At 44.5% G+C, this 22,546-nt stretch overlaps 1 pseudogene; it reads right to left on the minus strand.

Moving 5' to 3' along the window:
- Positions 1 to 1,174: 1,174 nt before the first annotated feature.
- Positions 1,175 to 19,737, minus strand: LOC120835999 (annotated as a pseudogene).
- Between the last annotated feature and the right edge of the window lie 2,809 nt (positions 19,738 to 22,546).

Raw genomic sequence — 22,546 nt, forward strand, 5'->3', positions numbered from 1 at the left:
GGTACCGCTGTAGGCCACATCGAGGAACTCCGGAACGCCGCCGAGATCGCCCCGATATCTGATGGACCCTCGCCATTTCAACCGTACAGTACACAGCCGCCGCAGCTCGACGATATTGTTTGAAGAAAAAGTAAAACAGCGCAAAAAAACAGAGTACAAGAAAACAAAGTGTACAAACATAGCGCTGATTCTCAAGTGATTTATTAAAAGAAAACACGCGAATCGACAAGCGTCACGGTCATAAAAAACATTAAGTCACCGCTCCCCGGCATCTGTGATGCCTGTTCAAGCCTGCTGCATATACACTTCGTCTTCGTGTACTCCGTTTTTTTTTGTTTTTTTTTTCGCTTTTTTATTTTTACGTCAAACATGTACCACTAACCTGCCCAACTTTCTACCATATTGCTCGACGTTAACCCCAACACCAGTGCCGCGGAATGACGGCAGCTCAAATACCTCCTCTCTGAATTCAGCGACTACCTTGCGACGACGGAGACAGGGTGTGGGTGAGGACACCGATTCGTCACTGCGGCTTCAGCGAAAAACTTTTGAAAGGGTACTTCTGACCGCACAAGGTTCTTCGTCGCCTCTAGGAGCTCAACTACGAAGTGGTGTCTGACAGAATGCAAACATCATCACGACGCCGATGACGACCCGTGGTCGTTCACGTCGTGAGGCTCAAGCCGCTCACGCTCGGTACACTGAAGAGTTTCCGTTTTCCACGGGACGTTTTAGCTTATCATTATTTTGTTTTGTTTTCTCTTGCATCGGGGCGATGTGCTTTGAAAGGGGGAGGTAGTGGTAGTGCTGCGCGAATGATCGAGAAGGTACGCATCCCCGTTTATCAGGAAGCCTCGCGTACACTTTTACAGAGAGCGCAAACCATGAGGAAGCTAGAATGACATTGTCTGGTCAGCCTTGCCCTTGCTTTTTCCCGAACATTAGAGGTAGAATATTCGAGATGACGAGCATAGTAGATAAGGAGCCGAGCTCAGTTTTGACGATTTATTCACTGATTCTCCCTCGCGACAGCCAGCTGTTACGCCGATGTACCAACGCTTGCTGCTGCCCCCGTCGACGCTCGCTGCTGCTTCCTCGATGTTCGTTCTTCTTTTTCGTTTCTGGCACAAGTTTGCTCCCATGAAATCTTTAGCCCCTTTCGTTTTCTTCTGCCTCATTCTCTTTCATTCTTGGCAATACTACTGCGGCGACTTCCTATGTCCTTGAAGCTGGAGGGTTCCACGCTCCCGTCCCGTTTTCTTCAAGATCACTCTTAATAAACGCCGATATTTTGTCCAACACCGAAAACTGAGTCGAAAAGCACCAATATCTACGAAAAATTAAACCCGGAAAGACGCTTCCGAACTCGAAGTAAAATAATCCAAAATGTACGGACTTGCGTGCTGGCTTCTGTAAGTGTGTAGAAGTAGGCGATAACGATGTAAGACTCACCTCTGCTGCCACACGGGAGACGTCGATGGCAGCGTCGATGCCCGAGTTGCCTATGCCCACGACGGCGACCCTCCAGTCCCTGAACTGTTCTGGGACTTTGAGGCTGTGGGTGTGCACGATATCGCCCTTGAAGTTCTCCTGGCCCTTGAACGTGGGCACGTTGGGAAACCCGTTGTGCCCCGAGGCCACCAGCACTGCGTCGAAGGTCTCTCGACGCTCGACGTCGCCGTTGAGATCCTTGATGACGACGTCCCAGCGACCAGTGGAGTCGTAGTCCTCGGCTTGTGTCACCCGGAGGACTTCGTGACGAAATCATATTTTACCCGTGATTCCAAAATGGTCCGCATAACTCCTGATGTACTCCAGCACCTTGGTGTGTTGCATATAGTTGGGAGTCTCTTTGGGAGGCGGGAAATCGCTATGGAATACGTGAAGCAGCAATTATAGCGTGTTATTGTGCAATGCGTTAATGGGCGGTCTGTTACACTTTACTAAAAAGTAACCAGTTACGATCGAAAATATTTTCGTTTTTGAAGTATTCACTTAGCTTGTTGGATTATTTGAGAAGGAAACCAATTTAGTAATACTGTAAAAAGTTACCGTTATTTTTACAGCACAGCTCTTAGACGCCCGTTTACGACTTGAGCGGTGTCGCCATCGCCGTCGCCGTCGCCGTCGGCTTAACCGTGAGGTCACGTGACCCCGTGACGTCACGGGGGTCACGTGACCTCAGGGGGTGACGTGATCTCGCAGGGGCCACGGGGGTGAAGGAGGAGGACGGGTGGAAGAGGAAGGAAAAGTGGAGGGGGGAGGACTGGTAGCAGCCAGAATGACAAAGTGAGGAGTGGTGTACCCTCCCCTGAGTACCTTTCTATCCTGCTCCTCAAGAGCTGCGCTTCAACTCGGCGTTACAGGGAGTTGTAAAAGGCCTTAATTTTTTTATAACTTTAAACTTATAAATCTGTCGATTTGAAGAATATTCTTTTGTAGTGTGCATTATTAGTGTAGAATAACAAGATCGTAAACTACTCGTCTTCTCAATCCACCAGTTTTAGTTGACCATCGTCCTTTCAGAAACTTGGTTCAAAGCACTATATTAACAAAGCCTCGCAGATCACCAAATGACACGGCTGCCAAAAGTGAAACGTTAGAGCGGCAGTCGGGAGTCATATGTAACGGGCGCTCTACTGCGGCGAGACGCCGAAACACGCTTGTCCCTAGCGATGGAATATCCGCTCGTGCTTCTTGCGTTCCTCGGGCTACCGCTTCTTTTCTCATTGGGTTCAAAAACCGTGGTTCGGGTCCTCGCTGCTGCAAATGTTGTGAGCTGTATACCAGAGTCCCCGAGAAATTCTCTGCGCTACCAATCCCCGTGCTCCAAATCTGCGACCGGGCGCTCTATGGCTCCGTCGTCGAACTGCCAGGCATTGTGAGTATAGGGAAGGCTATGTTCAAAGATACCTCGGTAGAAATCTTGGTCAAAACAATGGCGCCATTGGAAAGGGGAGAGAAAAAGCCTTTTCGTACGACCTTGAAGGAAAAACATAAGTCACAATGGGTACAAAAGTGATGTTTGACACATCTCTTTTTAAGATACAAATGTTTTTTGTTTTTTTTTTCGCTAAATTGAAGTTAATCTTCTTAATACTCCAGGCTGCCTACATCTCTCTCACCCTTTTCTTGCGTAAGCTTTTCGTGACCTAAATAATTATGCTTATATTTTACGGACTTTTTCGGACTTTTCGTGACTGTTTGTGACGTGACTTTTCGTGGCGTGAAGGAGTTGCGAGAAAGTGTTTGACCAGCCTAACAAAAAATCTGCTCAAGGGCGATGTGCTGCTGACTAAGTATGACGAGACCATCCGACAGTATCTCCAGCAAAAGTTTTCAAAAAAGATTTCTCCGAATGCAGACAAACCAATGTACCGAAAGTACAATATGCCTCATCGTGCTGTACTACGACCCGACAGCCTCTCAACCAAGGTCACAGTAATGTTTGATGAGTCATCAAATGAAGCAGGGTGTCTGTCTATGCAGGAGGTATTAGAATTGGTATCAAACCTGCACCCAGACCTTCTGAAAGTTATGCTGAACTTTCGTATACGTCCGATAGATCTTAGCGCGGATCTCGAAAAGACATTTCTGCAGATCCCAATGAAATAGGAATATTGTGACCGCTCTACGATTCCTTCCGTACTTGCGAATGACGAAAAAAAAAAAAATCCTCCTACGGGGGTTTGGAGGATGAGAAGAGTTGCTTTTAGAGCGACAAGCATCCCGTTTGTTCTCGCAGCCCCACTACGCTACCATTTGTCGACGACAGACGACTATCCGAATGCAACGAAAACACTGGCCGAAAGCCTTTGCGTCGATGATCTTATCACTTGAACAACTTTGAAAGAGGGGGCGGAACAACTCTATCATCAAAGATTACATGCCATGAATCTAGAGGAAATGACAATGTGCAAGTGAAATTCAAATTCCGCAAAGCTTCAGAAGCTGCTTGGGAGAAGAGCGCGTTGGTTCAAGTCATGGATGAAGAAAAAATAAAACAATCTAGATCCTACCGCATTGCTTGCGTCTATCTCCGACACCATCTTTGAGCACGGAGCCGTGGATTTTCAGAATTCCTCCGGTGTCTCCGTCGCTAGATTCGTGGACCTGGTTCATCTATATCTCCAGACCACCTTAGTTGAACATAAGATAGGGATCTACCGCCAAAAGAAAGGAGTTTTCATCGCTTCATGACTCGCCCCTGTTCTCAGCGGCTTATTTCTTTCATTCGTCGACGAAGCTATAAAAACCGCAACTGGGCACCTCAGCGCCTGGCTGCCATGTTTTCAGATATGTCGATGATCGCCTAATCATTCATCATGATCAAACATCTCCAGATAGCATTCAGCCGTTTTTTCCGCTTGTTCATAAGGACTTACCTTCACAAAGGAAGAAACTTTGATTGAAGGTCTTCAGTACCTCGATTTGCGGCTTCATGTCAGTGCCACTGGACTCTGCTGGGACATTCAACAAAGGTCTGCTAAACTTCTCCTACCGTTTTCTAGCTCCCATTCGAAGTCAGGTAAACACGGTATCATCAAATCGTGGTTTTCTTTATCATACACGAAGTTGTGCTGTAATCTTTCAGAAGATAGCTTCAAATTCTAGCGCATGAGGCTTGTCAGGGCAGGGTTTCCCGTCGACCTTCTTCGACCAGTATTGGAAAGGCTGATTCGTAGGCCTGAATACCAATCACCAGTCACGAAAAAGAAAGCCCGATTCGCCGTCATTCCCTACGTACACAATTCAGCCCATCGGATAAAATCCATTGCCTCAAAGTTCGACACGAATGTTGTCTTCTCGTGCGGCATGCGTCTCAAGCAACTCTGCCAACCAGTGAACAACAACCGGGTTCCGATTAGCTGCACTGTAAACACAAAAAGAAATTCATTCCATGCAAAGAAAATAAAGTTTACTCCATCCCCTTGAGCTGCGGCCGTCAATATATATATCAAACCGGGAAATGCACCAATCACAGATTCCGGGAACATCACAGCGAAGTTTCTAAGGCCTCTCCAGATTCCTATCATCCCATAGTCATACATGCTCGTTCGTGTTCGCTTTGTCATACTCTCTTTAATAGAACAAAATCCTAAGGGGGGGGGGGGGGAGGGGACATGACAGCAGATTCGGCAGGGAGATCATCGAGTCATTTGCCACGACCACAGCAAACAACAACGTGTCAAACCCTTCCCTTCTGCTGACAAAAACTGAGGTTGAATTTCTAAAATCCGAGATTAACCCATCTCTCCGACTTATACTTCGAGTTTTTTATCTGCCCTTCTCTTCCTCTTTTCCTCCTGGGTATAGCCGACTGCTCGCTGTGAAAATTTTACTCGACTGTTGGTAGTTGAAAGATGCGGTCGTGTTGTCCCAATTTTAATTGTTTTATTCTTTCTTCATCCATGACTTCAGAAGCTGCATGACGATGAAGGAACTGGATGTATCCTAAACCATGTAGAATGTTCCACGGCTAGCGCCTCTCGACTCTTGGGACGTGTATGGAACAAAGACAACAATTATTTGGCATTTTCGACGGGGTTATTTTAGAATTCTTAGACCGAAAGAGCAACAAAAAACGATTAATTCTTCAGGCATCATCTCGCATTTACGACCCACTAGGACTCCTTTCCCCAGTAACTGTCACAGCCAAGCTGATCTTCCAGACCCTCTGGGAATGGGAGTCGACTCGGATGCACCACTACCTGAAGATGTTCAGACAAGGTAGACACAGTATCACACAGCACTGCACCACTTCAAGGAGGTGACAGTTTCCCGAGGGTACTTTGGACTACCGAACGAAGACCTAAACTATGTTCACCTCTTCACAGATGTCAGCCAGAGCGCTGGCCTACCTGAGTCCGCAGTGTGCAAAAACCACGGTTACTTTTACGTTGTCTATGACACGGGTAGCCAGCGATGAAACTTCTTTCTCTACCAAGATTAGAATTGGTGTGAATGCTGATAGGGGCCCGACTAAAGGACTACCTTACTCATGAGGATATATAGTGCAAAACAACAAAGAAGGAAGGACGAGGGAGACAGGAGCTGTAACTGACAACTGACGTTTTAGTACACTTAATAAATCTTAATATAATGTTTTGCGCTATATATCCTCCTGATGGACAACCAACTAGCCCGCTAGATCATCTTACTACCTTACTCGTTCGCTGAACCAACAAGTAACCAACTGGTATTTCTGGACAAACTCGACGATCGCGCTGCATTGCGTGCGAGGTTCTGCATAACAGTGGAAACTGTTTGAGGCCAACCGAGTGTTGGAGATTCAAAACCTAACTGATGTAGAACGTTGGAACCCCTGCCCTGAAACAAAAAAAAAAATCCGCTGATCTGCTAACAAGAAGCTAGACACCTGAAGCACTGAAGTCGAGCGTGGTTTGGTGGAATGAACCGCCATGGCTTACGGAACCACCTGTTCCCTGGCCGACGCATGAAGTGACTGTTGTTATGAGTGCAGTAGATGAAGATAAGAGACCAGTTCGTGTGTACAACATAACAGTAAATTAAGAAGGGGTTTTGCCTATTCAGCAGTACAGATCCCCCTCGAAGCTTCTCCGAGTAGATGCTTGTATACAACCATTTTTAAATAACTCTGGTCACTCCAGCCAGAAGCGTGAAACCTTTCTGAAAGCGGAAGAATTAGCAAAAACTCAAACGTGTTTGATCGCGCAAGTACTGAAAGAGACCTTTAACAAAGAGCTCCAGTGTGTTCGGCTTTCGGTGCGGATGAATAACAACTCTCCGCTACGGTACTTAAATACATACCTATACCAGGACTCTCCGCTACGGTACCTAAATACATACCTAGACCAGGACGGGCTACTGAGGGTCGGAGGATGCCTCAGCCAAGCCGACATATGCTACACTGCCAAGCACTTCTTTCTTCCTTCGAGCCATCATTTCACCGATATATTGAATGACGCCATACATTCATGACTTATCTACGCTGATCCACTTGAGACTCTGACAGAGCTGAGGGAACAGTTCTTGGTCGTTCGAGAAAAACAGATGATGAAAAAAGTGCTAAAGATGTGTGATCTGTGACAGTTTCAACAGCCGAGCGGCCACCGAGCCAGTTGCTCCGCTCCCTCGCATAAGGGTTAACTCAAGCAGCCCCTTTTGAAGTAACCGAGGTGGACTTTACTGGACCACTCAATACGAAGGATCAAGGCAACAACAAGAAGTCATACACCCTCGTCTTCACATGTGTAGTCACACCGGCTATAACCTTGAACGGGTGACCGAGATTATACCTTGAACTTTCTGGTTGGCTTCAGGAGGTTTGTGTCCAGAAAAGAAGGGTGTCGAGTCCTCTTTTCTGACAATACGAACACGTTTCAGTAAGCTTGAAGAGATCTGAAAATACTGTGGACGACGTTATGCGGAGAAGAGGTACGAAACTACTTCGCCAATCATCAGATCAAGTGGAAGTTCATCATGGAGGGAGTCCCCCATGTAGGGTGGGTTTTGGGAGAGAATGATCGAATCGGTGAATTAATCGCTCAGGAAGTTTTGGGACACCCCTACTGTAAGGTCAAAGAGCTGACGACAGTATTAACTGGAACCAAGACTGCCATTAACTCTATGCCTTGGGCTTATGACTATGACGATGCCATCGAAAAGGAACCGCTCCCCTCCTTTCATTTTCTAGGGGACCGCGTCTAACATCTCTTCCATCAAGATCCAGCTCGGAGCCCGTGCCTCCCTCAAAATGTGAACTTAACCGTCGCTGGCGTTACCTTCAAAGGATGGCTGATCAATTTTGGCGTAGATGGATGAAGGAATATTTGACCAGCCTACGATCTGCCCACTTTACTGGAGTGGGCAGAGGGAGAAATCCATGGCTTTGCTCCCCAGGATGGGCATCGCGTGGTAACAACGTCACGATTTTACGGGAAACCGCGCTGTCGTAAACATCCCAGGGGAATGGGGGAGCTTTTTCTTGGGCTGCCCAAACGCTCCCCTCCTTGGCGTGGGATCTCTTTTCCGTTGCAGGTATTTCGTTCGAACGTCTAGCAACTTTACAGATTTTGCTCAGCGAGATGCCGGCGGCAGCATCGGGATCGCCTAACTTGTTGTGGCTTGCGTTGTTACGCGTGTCGTCCGACGCACCCGACGGAGTCTCGGATATCCATCAATGCTGTCCTCAAGCCGCTCTTTGTACAACTGTTTTTGGATTCCACGTCCCTTGTGTTGCATCCATCCATTAGCAGGAAGCAGTTCGTCGTCACCTGCATCTAACGGCGCTGCTCTTATAATCGCGTACCTCCGTTTGATGTACGCCTCCATTTTTGTACTCTAGTCAGCGCGCTCCGTGCCCTGCTGCCGAGTGTGCGACCGCTGAATACGTCTGATAACACTGACATTCCTCTCAGCTCCCCGCCGTCCATGTGAATGCTGGAGTCGGGGAGGAGGTCCCTCTGTTTCCTTCAATCACTGACGTTACGCACATCCCTCTCCGACAAAGCATCCCTTTTGTAATTACCCCTTTAAGCTCTTTGAGCCTTCAGGCGCATAATGTGTTTACACATAAAACATTCTAAAAAGACTGGGTTGTTTTTGTGTTTATTCAGCTTAGAACTTAGTCTTCTTGAACGGGCGACTTGTCTCCCTGCTGTAGATGGGCAATTTAACCAGTGCAGTACAACCGCTAGGCTGGGGTCTTTAACGTATAAAATATTTTAATGGCAAGCTATGTAGTATTTTTAAAATTTGATGTGTAATCTCAAGTGTGTTTTTGTTGTGAAATGGCTAGGATAGCACATTACACGTTTGAGTTTTTTGTTAATTTCAGATGACCCATTACGAACGCATCAAAAGCGAACCAGAATTGCAATATTCGTTTCCATAACGGTATGGGAGCCATTGACCCGTCATAAAAACAAATTAGCGATAAATAAATAAATAAAAATAAGAACTTGCCGAATCTGTGCTTATGAAATTGCTACGCTGTCAAATCAGTTCCACAGGGCCAAATGCCAAAAGTTGTTCCTTTTTTCTTGTCACAGTTAAAGTGACGTGGTTATATTGCTAACGGCAATTGCCAACAGTTGCAGCCAGATGTTGACGTAACGAGATACCTTCGCGATCGGATAAATAGTTTACGGATTTATATACATATTTTTTATAAACTTTTGACAGGGTATCTAGCTCAACGAAAGCCAAGTAGCTAGTATTACGTTGCCAGTACTTAGACGTACACACTAAATGTACTAACGACTATCCTTGCAGACTACTTAAAGAAGTGGGCTTATAATCACTTACCGATGTTTATTATGAGTATATGCTAGTAGTATGGTTTGAGTACTGTTACCGTATAGTTTGAATAATAATAATAATAAAATTAATAGTTTATTCACAGATCCGCATCAAAGTACAAAACAAACTGTCTCACAAAAGCCCTTGCGTGCTGGTGCGTGAGAACGGGCAGTCCACTAAAACAATAAGTAGTTTTACACGGGTACTCGATTTTTACAATCCTACAAACATTTTCTTTAAACATCTATTCAATGTTGAAGCCCAAAAGAAACAAAGCAAACAAACAAACATATTCTTTACAATTTAGACATCACGTCTACAGTATTAAGGAAATAGCATGTGCCAAATACTTACAAAGAACAAAAGAGCAGTCATGATACCCAGAAACGACAAAAGCAAGCATAAGGTATCGCAAAAGAAAAATACACAATGAAAAAAAAAAACATTTGGTCAAGGTAGAAATCTACAAGTAATTGGAGTATCGTACTTAGGGAATCGAAGAACGCAAAAATACGTAGTAGAAAAAAGGAAAAAAAAATGAGTTCACGAGAACGAGCAGTTAGCCTTCAGTTTCCTGTACACGCCATTTCCTCATTTCCTTTTTTACAGAATTTAAAGAGTGGAGATTGAGCAAATTTTCAGGAAGTTGGTTGAAATATGTGGGTACATTAAATTTTCGGAGCCTAGTTCCATAGTTAGTGTATATTTTTGGTATCTGAAACTTTTCCGTTTTTTTTCAGTTGCCTTTGTTTGATGGTTTTTATTTTGAACTCGAATGTGAAGTAATAATTCGTCAGAATTACAAATTTGCGCAGTTTATTTACTGTCAATAGGTCAAGTTCTGACAGTTGATTTTCAAACACTATATTTTCGAGTTTGGTTTCATACGCGATGTTCCGCACCATCCTTTTCATTAACTTATTTATTCTTTGTTTTTTGAAGTTGGAGCAGGATGCATAGATAGTAATCCCGTATCTTAGTTTTTACTCTGCTAACACTTGATTAGTTAATCGTCTTAGCCTAGTATCAGCGGCGTTCCGTAATCTGTATAAATAGGAGGATATTGTTCGTAAGTGATTTATTAGATGCTGTACATGGGAATTCCAAGACAGATGCTCGTCAAAATACATGCCTAGATATTTCGCGTGAGCGGTATATGAAAGTGGCGTACAGCAGCACTGAGTGCATTGACTTGTATGCAAGAAGATAGGTTTTGCAAGGTTAATACGCCTTTGGTGCGTTCGAAAGCACATTAGTTGTGTTTTTTTAATGTTAACAAATATAGAGCTTCTAGAAAGCCAGTTCATTACTTTATTGATGTCACTCTGCATGATTTTGACTACAGCATCAAAAATTTCATTTGCCAGGACTAATGCAGTATCGTCAGCGTATTGATAGAGGTTAGATTTCAGAGGAAATAAGGCTAGGTCGTTCATGTAGATGTTAAAAAGCATAGGGCCTAAAACGGATCCCTGCGGCACACCGCAGGTTGTGTGCACAACGTCACTGATGCATTTTCCTATCTTAACTCGTTGCGCCCGGTTGGAAAAGTAATTTTTAAATAAGTCTAGGAAATGCCCTCGAAAGCCAGGGTTTTCTAATTTATCTAGTAATATGGAATGGTCAATTGTGTCAAATGCCTTTGTCAGGTCAAAATATATTGCAAGTACTAAATTATTAGAATCGATTTTTTCATTCATGTAATATGTCATGTCTTCAAGTAAAAGCGTCGCACTTAATTGTTGCCGAAAGCCGTACTGGATGTTACTAATTAGTGAATATTTGTCACAAAAGGAGGTCATTATTTTTCAAACAAATTTTTGCATTATCTGCGAGATAACGGACATGAGAGCGATTGGCTTGTAGTTGCCTAATTCCCTTTTCCCTCCTTTTTAATAAATGGCCGAAATATTGCAACTTTAAGGTTATCCGGTGTAATTCCTGTCACTAATATTCCATTTATTACCGCCAGCAAAGCATGTTTTAAGTTGTTATAGTTTACTTCGATATCTCGTGGTCTTAGTTGGTCATATCCCGCTGGTTTTACGATTGACATGCTGTTAATTATATGTTCTGAGTCTGTATCTGTTATTAGTGGCAAGTATGCCGAGTTCGATACATTCAGCAGTGGCTTTGCAGTCTCTGCGGTGTTGTTTACTGGCCGACTCAAGTCTAGTACAACTTTACCGTAGTAATTATTGAAATTGTTACTGATGGTAAAGTAATCGGTGACCCCAAAGTTTTTCTTTATACATTCGTCAACGCTGTCTTTAGGTGGTTTTCCCATTATTTGATTTACAATATTCCACGTTTTCTTTAGGTCTTTCCCAGAATTTCAGAGTTGTGTCACATGAAATATCTTCTTTGCTAGTCTAATCTTCGCCGTCACTCTATTCCGTATCTGCCTGAACTCTTCCTTTAGTGTTGCATCTTGGGGGTTTTGTTTACATCTATTCCAAAGTCTACTTTTTTCATAACTTAGTTCTAGAATTTCTTCGTTAATCCAGACAGCTCCCGGCTTCCGCTTTTCTAGTCTTATTTTTTAATAGCGCTGTAATATATTCCTTTGAATATTTCTATCACTCTTTTGCAAAAATTTTCTATTTACGAGTACACATTCTGTACGGCACCCTTTCTACTCCATCTACACGTAGGTACACATTCAGAACGCTTTGTCGTTAAAATAATTCACTATCCGTGTCGAATACCAAACATAATATTGCGATATAAGGATAAATATGAGAAAAGGTTGTCATATGAGGAACTACACGTAGTCATATACCTCATGGAAATCGCTATGCGATATACAGCTAAGTATGAGAAAAGACCGCCATATAGGGGATATATACTTGTATATATCTGATACCATACCTGGCCATATATGGCGTCCCCTTGACATATGTGCCCAAATTCGCCCCTTTATATATGGCACTACACTTCCGTATATATTTACCTATATGAATATATATGGCTGTATATGATAAACGCCTTGACCATATATAACATTTTTTCAAGAAATAACTGGTTTGTTTGTGCTCGTGTGTGTTTAAGTGTGGTTTCCTTGTGTTAACTTTTTAGCGTTACAGGTGTGACTGGCTAAAAAAATTCTTCAGTACTTGGAATAGCGATTTTTATGAGGCCGCTGGAAATTAGGTTCAGTCATACGAACCTAACTTGTGAACATGGATATGCTAATATTTTAAAATTTAATATTATCATTATTAATATTATGGTCCATGGGATTGTTATTATTACTATTATTAAAACATGCCAGCGTGAAGTCCGAAGGTTCTTCCTGAACTCTAAATAAACACCGATTGTTTGATTGACTTTGTTTTATTTTTGTTCATCATCAGACGCCTATTGGTCACTTCAGCAAATAGTGTGAACATCCGTTCTTCTCCCGAACAGCTTTGAAAGAACCACCAGAAGCACAAGGCCGTGATTGTCCCAAAAAGCACTTCAGTTCGGTTACCTGTTTTAAAAGTTTCCCAAACCTTCTACCACTTCAGCCAGCAGCTTTATGAACGCAACTAATATTATCAGTTCAGCCACCACTACGGCGACATTATTTTTTTAGCAGTTTCGACAGTTAAACAGCCAGTTTGGCGAGGTAGATTTCTTAGTTTGTCTGTTTTGATTTCCATTTTTTCTGGTTTCAGACCTTGATTCAAAATTCGGTCAGCTCAATAACAGTGCACACACTCTAAGAATCAGGAGGTGTATAGGGGTACACCCCTTGCCCCATATGTAACTCCCCAAAGCAAAATGTCGGCGTCCAGTCCACAGACGTCGAACGGACGACACAAACTTTCAAGACCGGCTTAATAGTTCACCAATACAACTTATTAAAATAGCTAATGTACGTATTAAAGACTAAACTAAGACAATCAAGGTTTTTTGGGCCTTGTTGCAAACCCTTAGTGTTGTTCTTTTCTAGTTTTGGTACGCAGATTAGCTATTTATTACGTTATGCCCAACAACTATCAAGCCACTCGTAAAGGTTGGTATCGCTAGCTCGACGTCAGTGGACTAAACGTCCACATGTAATGTTGGGGAGTTACATATGGAACAAGGGGTGTACCCCTCTACACCCCATATTTTAAGACTGTATGGTTTAAATTCGGATAAAAGGAGTTATATTTATATTTTTTTTTCAATAGGGCAGTATTGGCATACCTTGTCCCACAAAGTCGCAATAGGCTTAACGCCGCCGCCCTGACGGTCCGTTTAGCATTTGCATTTGACTACGGCCGGCTGAGACAAGACGCTTTGAATGCGAAAGCATGAACCGTCCCATGAAACGAAGCCGGCGTTGTCTGTAGCCGTTGTCTGGAGCAGTGAAAACGGCAGCTGAATCCCCATTTGCCAAGAGCGCAGCCGCGCAGACGCTGCGTCACGGAAGCCGTTGAGGGCACTCGAGGTAAAAGGGGACGCGCGTCAGAAATAAAACATGAAGAAAAGCAGAGCAACTCAGATACATCGTCATGGAAGCCACGAAGCCGGAGGGGTTGCCGCGCCTGCGCGGTGGGAGAGCGTGATGTAACCACCGCAGCGCCGTGTGAAAAGGGAAGACGTGGCTCGCTGTTTTTAAACATGCGCTGCGTGTAGGAGTGCTTTCGCATTCCTACATGTAAGCAGACTTAAGTGTCTTCGTTTAATTTTCCTTGTTGCCAGTAGAGACTTTCAGTTTGAAAGTCTGTACTGTAATAGGTGAGCTCAGCTCACCTAATAATGGTGAGCTCAGCTCCCAAAAACAAGCAAAGGTAGCTCTCCGGTAAAAAGAATGCGAGACAACGCAAGAGGTCCGCCGAGGATTGCGGGTGGCGTTTCGGCGGAAACACCCCGGTTCTTCTGCAATTCTCCGCTGGGTGAGGCACCTAAACGAAAAGGCCGGAAACAAACCATCGACAAACCTGGAATCATCTCCGAAGTGTACACGAAAAAATGCGGTACTCGGTGCCTCCTGTCCACCCGGAGATCACACTGCCGTCTGTCGACTGTTGTTCCAATCAGACACCTTAGGTTCGCGGATGGCCGCTCTAGGTAGGAATTTCAAGTTTTTTTATTTTTAGCCTTTCAGCCAGGTACGTTTGTTCAGTGGAATTTTTGTACTTTTAACGCATGTTTGCCAGTCACATCTGTACACAAATTAATCTTGATACGTTTAGAAAGCGATTATACCGTCCGTTCAAAGAGCCATCGATCCCTTTGACTCTCCTAATATTGCTCGATCTAGCTTGATTTGTTCGTTTGCGCGTGTTCACAATGAAAAGCGATTTTGGTTTTAATGAAATCGGCCCCGCTGCTCTACGAATTGTGCAGCTATTATAATTGCAACCATAACCTCAATGCCAATCATCTAAAAAAAGAACAGCGGTTATAGTGTGGTTTTCACGCTAAGAGTTGAGGTTCCATGCCTGGCTGCGGACGAACATTTTTGTTGTTTCTGTAAATGTCGGATTCTCAAAAATTCGAGAACCCCGTTGCTTATTGGAGGTTCGAATGTTCTACGGGCCGAAACTTCTACGCCCATTGTTCCAGAAGCCCACGCGTGTACATAAGTTGCTCTGTGTGGCGAGCCGGAGTCGAGTCTCACACAATCGCTCCATCCTGCTTTTTCGCCATCATCGGCGCGTAGGATGCTAACCTTCTTTCATATTGTTTTTGGACACGAGTTCACCCCATGAAACGTTTAGTTTCTCCAGTTATTATCCGTTTCATCATATGTCCTTCGTGACAACATTGAACACCCAAAATCTTACTGTGACGGAGCTCGAGCAATGATTTTACGTTACATGTGCATGAACAAAGAGAACATATCTGCGTGTGCCTTTTAGTATATGATACTTTTTTGTTTTGTTTTTTCTACATGCTGATCCCCCGCCCCCGCGCCGATCTTCGTTTCTACATCCGGCCATCTCCACCGCCGTTTTTCGTCAATTGGGCCGGCTGCAGCAATTAGGTTGTCGACCCTTTGTTTAGATCAGGCAGAACCTAACTTTGTTGCTCGAACGTACATTCGCACTTGTTAGTGTTACACCCACTCAACTTCATAGCAAAAGAGCTATCAAACCTTGAGTCCGGTAAATGGCTAAATTTTCTGGATTGACAATCCTTGCCTTTCATGAAACAAAAAGGTTGCGTCTCTTGTCACACCTTAGCTTTGACATTTTCTGAATTTGGTTACTTTGGGGCACAAAATGTGGAGGTGCTTTGAGCAATTCGATATCAGAATAATCTAGGGGTGTGCGAATCTTCGAGTTTTTTTTTTTTTTCAAGTCAAAACATGATTAACCGAATTATTCGTTTCGGCTTTGTAATACTTTGAATAAGAGATTTTGAATAATTCGAGTTCTAAGTATAAGTTGTGCTGGATCGAAAATTATTGGTTCATTCGTGATCTTCATGCGGTAAAATCATCCTCACAGGTCGGTGTTTGAACTAAGTCAAGCCTACATTCAGAAGCCTTGACAACCCTACAAAAAATGTATTGCTTCCTACTTGTATGATTTTAAATGAGAAGCCTAATGACAAATATGAATGAAGATGAATGAATGAAGAAAATTAAGATGCGAAAAACATATTAAAAATAAAAGAAAGCTCGAGGTACGCCTAAGCACTCTTATGAGTTGTGAATGCGAAAGCATGCAAACCGCCCTTTCGCTCCCTTTTTCGTCTGCTGCGTACTTTTTCGTCGCCGGTCAGCGCGCGTGCTCCCCTGGTGACCTTGGACGCTCCGTGTTAACTGCGCGCTGACGGACCCGCAGCGCCATGGGGTGAGCGGTCGTGGAAACCGGCGACCGCAGTCACCAATGAAAAGCCCGTCAACGCGCGCCAGCCAATGGAACCGAAGGCGAAATGCATCAGCTTTACTTTACTCCTTTGGGATCGGGGAAAGTAGGTGCCGTTTTCGCGCCTCAAACTGATGACGGCAGCTCGCTCGATGGGACAGTTAATATATTTGTATTAATATATCATATGTACAGTTATAATCTGGATATATAAACTTATAATACAAAGAGGAATTTATAATATGCCTTTTGAGGAAGAGAATATTTTCATGTTGGGCGTATGTGAAACAATATTTCTGGTATGTTTTATACATGAAACATGCATGTTCAACAAATATGTCTCTGGAATGGAGCAGCTAGTCTTACGTCCAGCTTCTTGGATGCAGTCAAGAAAAACATGTAACCACGTACGTCGCCATTTTGTATTAAAACGCTCGCGTCACCAGCGTTCATCTCTGTGCTCCATAAACTTACTCTCTGTTTTTACGTTCAAAATATGAGAAATTATTGTCCAAGTACAAATAGCAGCAATAAGTGAACCGACCTCTTCCAGTAATCCGTCGCTCGCCGCAGAGTCGAGGAGCTATACTTCGTTTCGGCTTACGTCTGGGCGCAGCGGGTGCTACGAACCATTAGAGCCAATCGAATGCCGAGCGAGTTTCCCGTGACCTTCGAGAGGAAGCGCCGCGACCAATGATGTAGAAAGACTTAGAGCGATAAACTGGTATCTCGTTCACCAGGCAAAAGAGACCCCCGCTTGACTGCCACGAATTTGTACAATTTTGACTACTATAGACACGCCGTACAAAATCCTGAGGCTTTCACGCAAAACTTCGCCCAGATTTGTATTGCGATCGCTATAAAAAACACGATAAATTATTTTTCAACACTGTTAGCCCCAGAGATCAGTGTCTAAGTCCAATAAAACCCAAAATACAGCACCACGGCTGACGGCCTTTAGCAGAGGCAAACTTGGAAACAGCGCAAAAAAGACAAGGGACAAGAACAAGAAGTAAACGAACACAACGCTAACTGGCCACTGAAGTTTATTCCTGCGAGGAACAGAAAGGAAAACATAAAGATGCAATATAGATGAAACATGATCCACTTCCTTGAGGCACGCCCGAGCACTTAAGCAAATCTGCCGAATTTCTCAGTGAAAGTCACTTCGTCGTCCGCCAAAGCCAGGGACGGGGCACTAACACACGTGTCCGACACGTGTGTTAGTGCCCCGTTCGAAATCACGTAGAAAAACATTCGTTTTTCTACGTAGTTTTGAAACTTGGAATAATCTTGATGAGCAAATACGTACTCTTCAATATTTTGATTTTATTAGCGCGCTTCTGTCTATGTGTTTTTACAAATTTTTGACGCAAACGTTTTTCATTTCTGTTATGTTCAAGGGCATATTGTATTGTTTGGCTGTTATTTAGTATCTGTATTTATACCACTTCTGCATGCAATGATCTCATAGATGTCGCAGCATGTGTAAATAAAAAAAATTGAATTGCCTCTTACGCGACAGCCAGCACAGTACAAAATGTGAGTGCAGTCTCATAATTGGTCATTAATCATAGGAACGAACGGATTGATCTCTGGCGCGTTACAAATTCAACGTATTCCCGATGGTTGCCATAGTTAAGCACGATATTCATGTAACACCTGCGCACACGGTAGGCCCCTGTAGCCTTCAGGGGGTCATGAAACAATTTTTCTACTTCTTTCTCCTTAGCTTTAATCCATAACTCTAACCGCTCATTCACACTAAAGCGGATCCCCGTTCGCAAAGCGGTTGCGAACGCGTTTGTATAAAGATCCAGTACAATTGCACGCGCGCTCGATGACATCAAGTGCGCGTGCTATTGTAGTGGATCTTTATACAACCGCGTTCGCAACCGCTTTGCGAACGCGGATCCGCTTCCAGTGCGAATGAGCGGTAAGGCGAATTGAAAAATCGCGTAGTCGCGACATGCTTGGGCACCGGTGCGATGGCTCCAAGCTTACACCGCGCTTTCTGAACACACCATAGAACTTGTCATTCCCCGTGACGATAAGTTCCGTCAGGGCACTCATTGGCCATGAACGCGAGTCCAAATATTTGTCGACGGACTGATTTTGGACGAGCGTGTACATCCGAGTGAGGCTATTCTCGTATTCAATGCGTGAGCTGGGGACGGCTGACGCCATTCGGGCACCGCTGACGTGCTTTACGTGCCGCGCATGTATCATTCTGAAAAGGCGGAGAGCTTTAGAAGGAAAGGAGTCCCAATATAAAATGATTTAACCCAGCCCAAAATTCGTTTCATGGCCCCTTTAAGCTCAGTGAAGAACTTAAATGATAAATCCCCCCTCTCCCCCCCCACCCCCCCCCCTCCAAAAAAAAGAAAGGCAAACGCGAGAGCATTTTTTTTACACCCCTATTGATATGTGAATCGAAGTTTCATTCCGGACGGACATAAATGACAAGCAGAATTGTCTCGAGCGCTAAAGTACCGACAAATTTTAAAAGGACGGCTATAAGCGTCAGCGATCACCACTGCGCGGTAGTGTATTGCTTTAGCATAGATAACCTGAACAAAATAAAGTATCTCGAAAGATGTGACTGCAGACCACTGAGTTCAACACGCTTGTGTCACTTCGCTCAGCTTCATCTGCATACTCAGCCAATTAAATGACATCGAGCCTTCGAAATGCGGCTATATTTGGTGTCAAAATTTCAGTTCCGTGAAAACATATGTGTTTGAAGACCCCAATATGGATCATTCCCAAGGCGCGCACATGCGCTCTTGTGGCACGCGCCCTCATGTCGCAAATCTCTCCTGTCGGGCGCTTTGGTGTCGTGACGCTCTGCTATCGCGCGCTCTATATACGCGTTTTCACATAAAAAAAAGCAAGTTTGGCGCATTTTTTATACGCGGCGCGAAGTAGTCCTTACGAGATTTGGTCATCGAAGGAAAAAGCGAGGCTTGTGGCGTTTGGAACATACACGTCTTGATAAGATAACATACATGTAATCTGAAATGTACTTTCATATATCTTAAGTATTCCCATAAAGAGGGAAATTAGTCATGCTACGCGAGGAGCCGGACCTCTTTTACTACGGTTCTGGAGGTAAAAAAGGGGTATAGTGGCGTACGCTCTCGCGTTAAGGAGCCAATTGGACTACTGGTAATGAATATCATACAGGCCCGCACGTCACCAAATCAGAATATTTGATCTTGAGAGACAATCAGTGGAAGCTCGTTCTGAGCATGGACTTCCAACAAGTACCTAAAATATGATGTCAAGCTAATACTAACGTGCTATCATGACGCATTTGGAGTATTTGTGGTTTTCGGTAATTTTTTTTTAAATTTATATACACATTGCTCGGTTATCTAAGAGGTAAAACGTGCCAAACACGCAATTGCTTCTCTAGTGCATACCTGAATGCGCTCATTTCCTTGCTGGTATTGAAGACTGTAGACCGCATGATGGACGGCACGCCCTCCTCACTATGGTCCCGGTAGGCCAAGAGGCCGCCCAGGCTGGAAGACATCTCGTAGACGATTGGCTGGAAGCCCTCGTCGAGCATCTGCCGGGCAGAAAGGATGCCGCTCGGTCCGCCTCCCACGATGCAGACTCGCAGAGGGCTCTCCTCATCGCCACGTGGGCGCATGGCGCTTCCGTGACTGGTAATTCGGTTTGATGCTGTTCGTTCGAAAAGCTGCTCATGGACACCTACATAAAAAGGAAACGCGGAGCTTAAAGAAATTTGAGGCCTCCTTAAAAAATTCGTTTACATACAAATTCAGTTTCCCCAAAAAATATGGCGTTGGAACTCTGTTGTCATATAGATCTCGCGATGTTATTTGACATCAATTTTCTAAAATATTTAGAGGAAAACGTCAAGGGGTATATAAGTCACGGGATGTGAGATTTGACTATGTATTTAACGGGGAGACTATAAACACGAAAATAGGTCACGTAACATTATTTTCACAGCGAGATTTCTCCTGAATTGCATGGACGAACGGAAAGGACGGACAATAACTTTTTTATTATTCGGAGAAGTTTCGTTAAATGGTATTCCACGATTTCATAAATATCACCCTGGCTCATCCTGGGATTCATCACGACAAGGAAACGGGGGAGGGAGGGGGGGGAGCAAAGTAACAAAGGTTGTTTGCATTGGGCGTCCAACCTGTCAAAATGAAGGCCAGAGTGACTCGTCACTGCCTTTGATGATTCCTCAAAGGTTTGGTTGAGTGCATAACATATTCTCTCTCATTTTTGGCTTCGACTCAGTCAAATTCATCCATTCATATCTATTTTAAAAATATATTGTCTACATACAAATTATATGCACAAATTTGCATCACAATAAAGAAAATTATGCTCTGTCTTTAAACGCCCACCGCGTCGGCAAAGCGTGCCTGTGGAATAATTCGGCTGATGCAATCGCCCTGCCGACTCAAGAGACAGGTATAATTACTCCCTGAAAATGCGCTAAAAACAATTTATAAAAAAGGGGACGATTTAATGTGCTAGACATGACACCGATAAAGTGAAGCGAGTGAAAGAAGACAATGATTCATTATTTGATTACCACTACTTGGCACGCCCTTTAGAAAATCGAAAAAAAACAAAAAAAATCCTTTCTTTTATATAGAAGTTAATTTTTTATGGCGAGTAAAATGTGCCTCTACAAAATGCGTATTCAAATAACTGAGCAACGAATGCGACAGCACATCAAACCACCAATACTTCGAGTTATCTTCAAGTTACCAATATCACCAATCTCGCCCGCTAAAGAACAATTTTTTTTTAAAGATTAACACAAATAAATAGTACATTTCTTTGTAGTGCCTCCTCCATATGTAACTTATCAATTTAGTATGCGGAAGGAAGCAACATAAATTTTAAGTGTTTGTGGGCGTAATTATACGTAGTATTTAAGCCACATTACAAATTACTCAAATGCTATGCCTTTACTTGTTTTACATAGTCATATAAAGTAGTAAACTGCAAGCATAGCCATAATGAAATAACAGTGCATTTCATTCACTTAGGTCATTTAGAATTTACTTTTCCATGTGTATTTAAGCGAGAAAACCACGATCAAACCAAAAACGAAGTTAGGTACAGGCATATTATTCATTCTTTTTTTTTTCGGCTTGGGTCAAAGCGCAGCTGCGGCGTCGGAAGGATCACCCCGGGCGGCGGGGGAGACGGCGGCTTGGCCAGGAATGGGGGACTGTCGCGGGAGTGTCGCTTTCAAGGGTGCGTCGAGCGGGCGCCTGCCTAATTGGGGAGCCGGGACAATGGGACGCATTCCCACGGGTGGCTGCCGGATGGGGCTTCTCGTGTAGTAAACGGTGCCGAACATGTCGGCTTTGCTGTCATTGTATGAGCGAGCCGGTTTCGTGGGTGCGCCCATCTTCATGGCGCCTTCTTGTAATGACCGCCGAAGGAAACGTGGGGTCTTTGTGTGTTTATTTTGGTTATCCGTTTGAGACGACAACAGCATGTTGTTGGTCTGCTTGTGTGCTTTTGGGACCAACCGTCGACCAGAAAGAAATCGCGTGGGAAACAGCGTTTGGTTCGGACGATTGGGAGAGGGAACCTGACTCTCTAAAACGGAGGGGCCAGGGATGAGACGGGGCTTTTTTGAGGCGGATCGAGCTGGGTTGTGGTCGCGTTCCTTGTCGGGATTTTGGAGGACGGAAAGTGCCGGGCGGCGACGTCCTGTCGCGCCCACCAACGTACTATGTTAAATAAATATATCTAAGTTAAAGTCTAATACCACCTGACTGAACTTCACTTCGCAACGTGTTCGCCATCAGGCCTCTTGTTACAAGTGGCCGATCATCATCATCATCAACCACCTCTTCTTCGTAACTGGCGCAGTCGGGACAGGATGGTGGCGACTTTCTGCGAAGCAAGGACAACCAGCCCAGAGGAAGTGGAACGAGTCCATATCTAAGTGAGAAGGCTCGTGGGTTCCGACCCAAGGATACGAAGCGGCACCTCAGCGGGAGGCTTCGGCGGCTCAGGCCCAACGTGGGAGAAGACAAGTCGACATCTCAGCGAGAGGGCTTGTGGGTTTTGACCCAACGGTACGAAGCGGCACCTCAGCGGAAGGCTTCGGAGGCTTAGGCCTAACGGGAAAGAAAGCAAGTCGACATCTCAGCGAGAGGGCTTGTGGGTTTTGACCCAACGGTACGAAGCGGCACCTCAGCGGAAGGCTTCGGAGGCTCAGGCCTAACGGGAAAGAAAGCAAGTCGACACCTCAGCGGGAGGACTTGTGGGTTACGACCAAAGGTTCGAAGCGGCACCTCAGTGGGAGGCTTCGGGGGCTGAGGCCCAGCGTGGAAAGCAACAAGTCGACACTTCGGCGGGAGGACTTGGAAGTTCCAACTTCAACGCCACGTCGTGGAGGGAAGGCAACGGGCAAGCTCGAGCCCCAGGTGAACACGACGGGAGTT

Source organism: Ixodes scapularis, unplaced genomic scaffold (assembly GCF_016920785.2).
Source record: "Ixodes scapularis isolate PalLabHiFi unplaced genomic scaffold, ASM1692078v2 PGA_scaffold7__128_contigs__length_106722199, whole genome shotgun sequence".
Classification (NCBI taxonomy): domain Eukaryota; kingdom Metazoa; phylum Arthropoda; class Arachnida; order Ixodida; family Ixodidae; genus Ixodes; species Ixodes scapularis.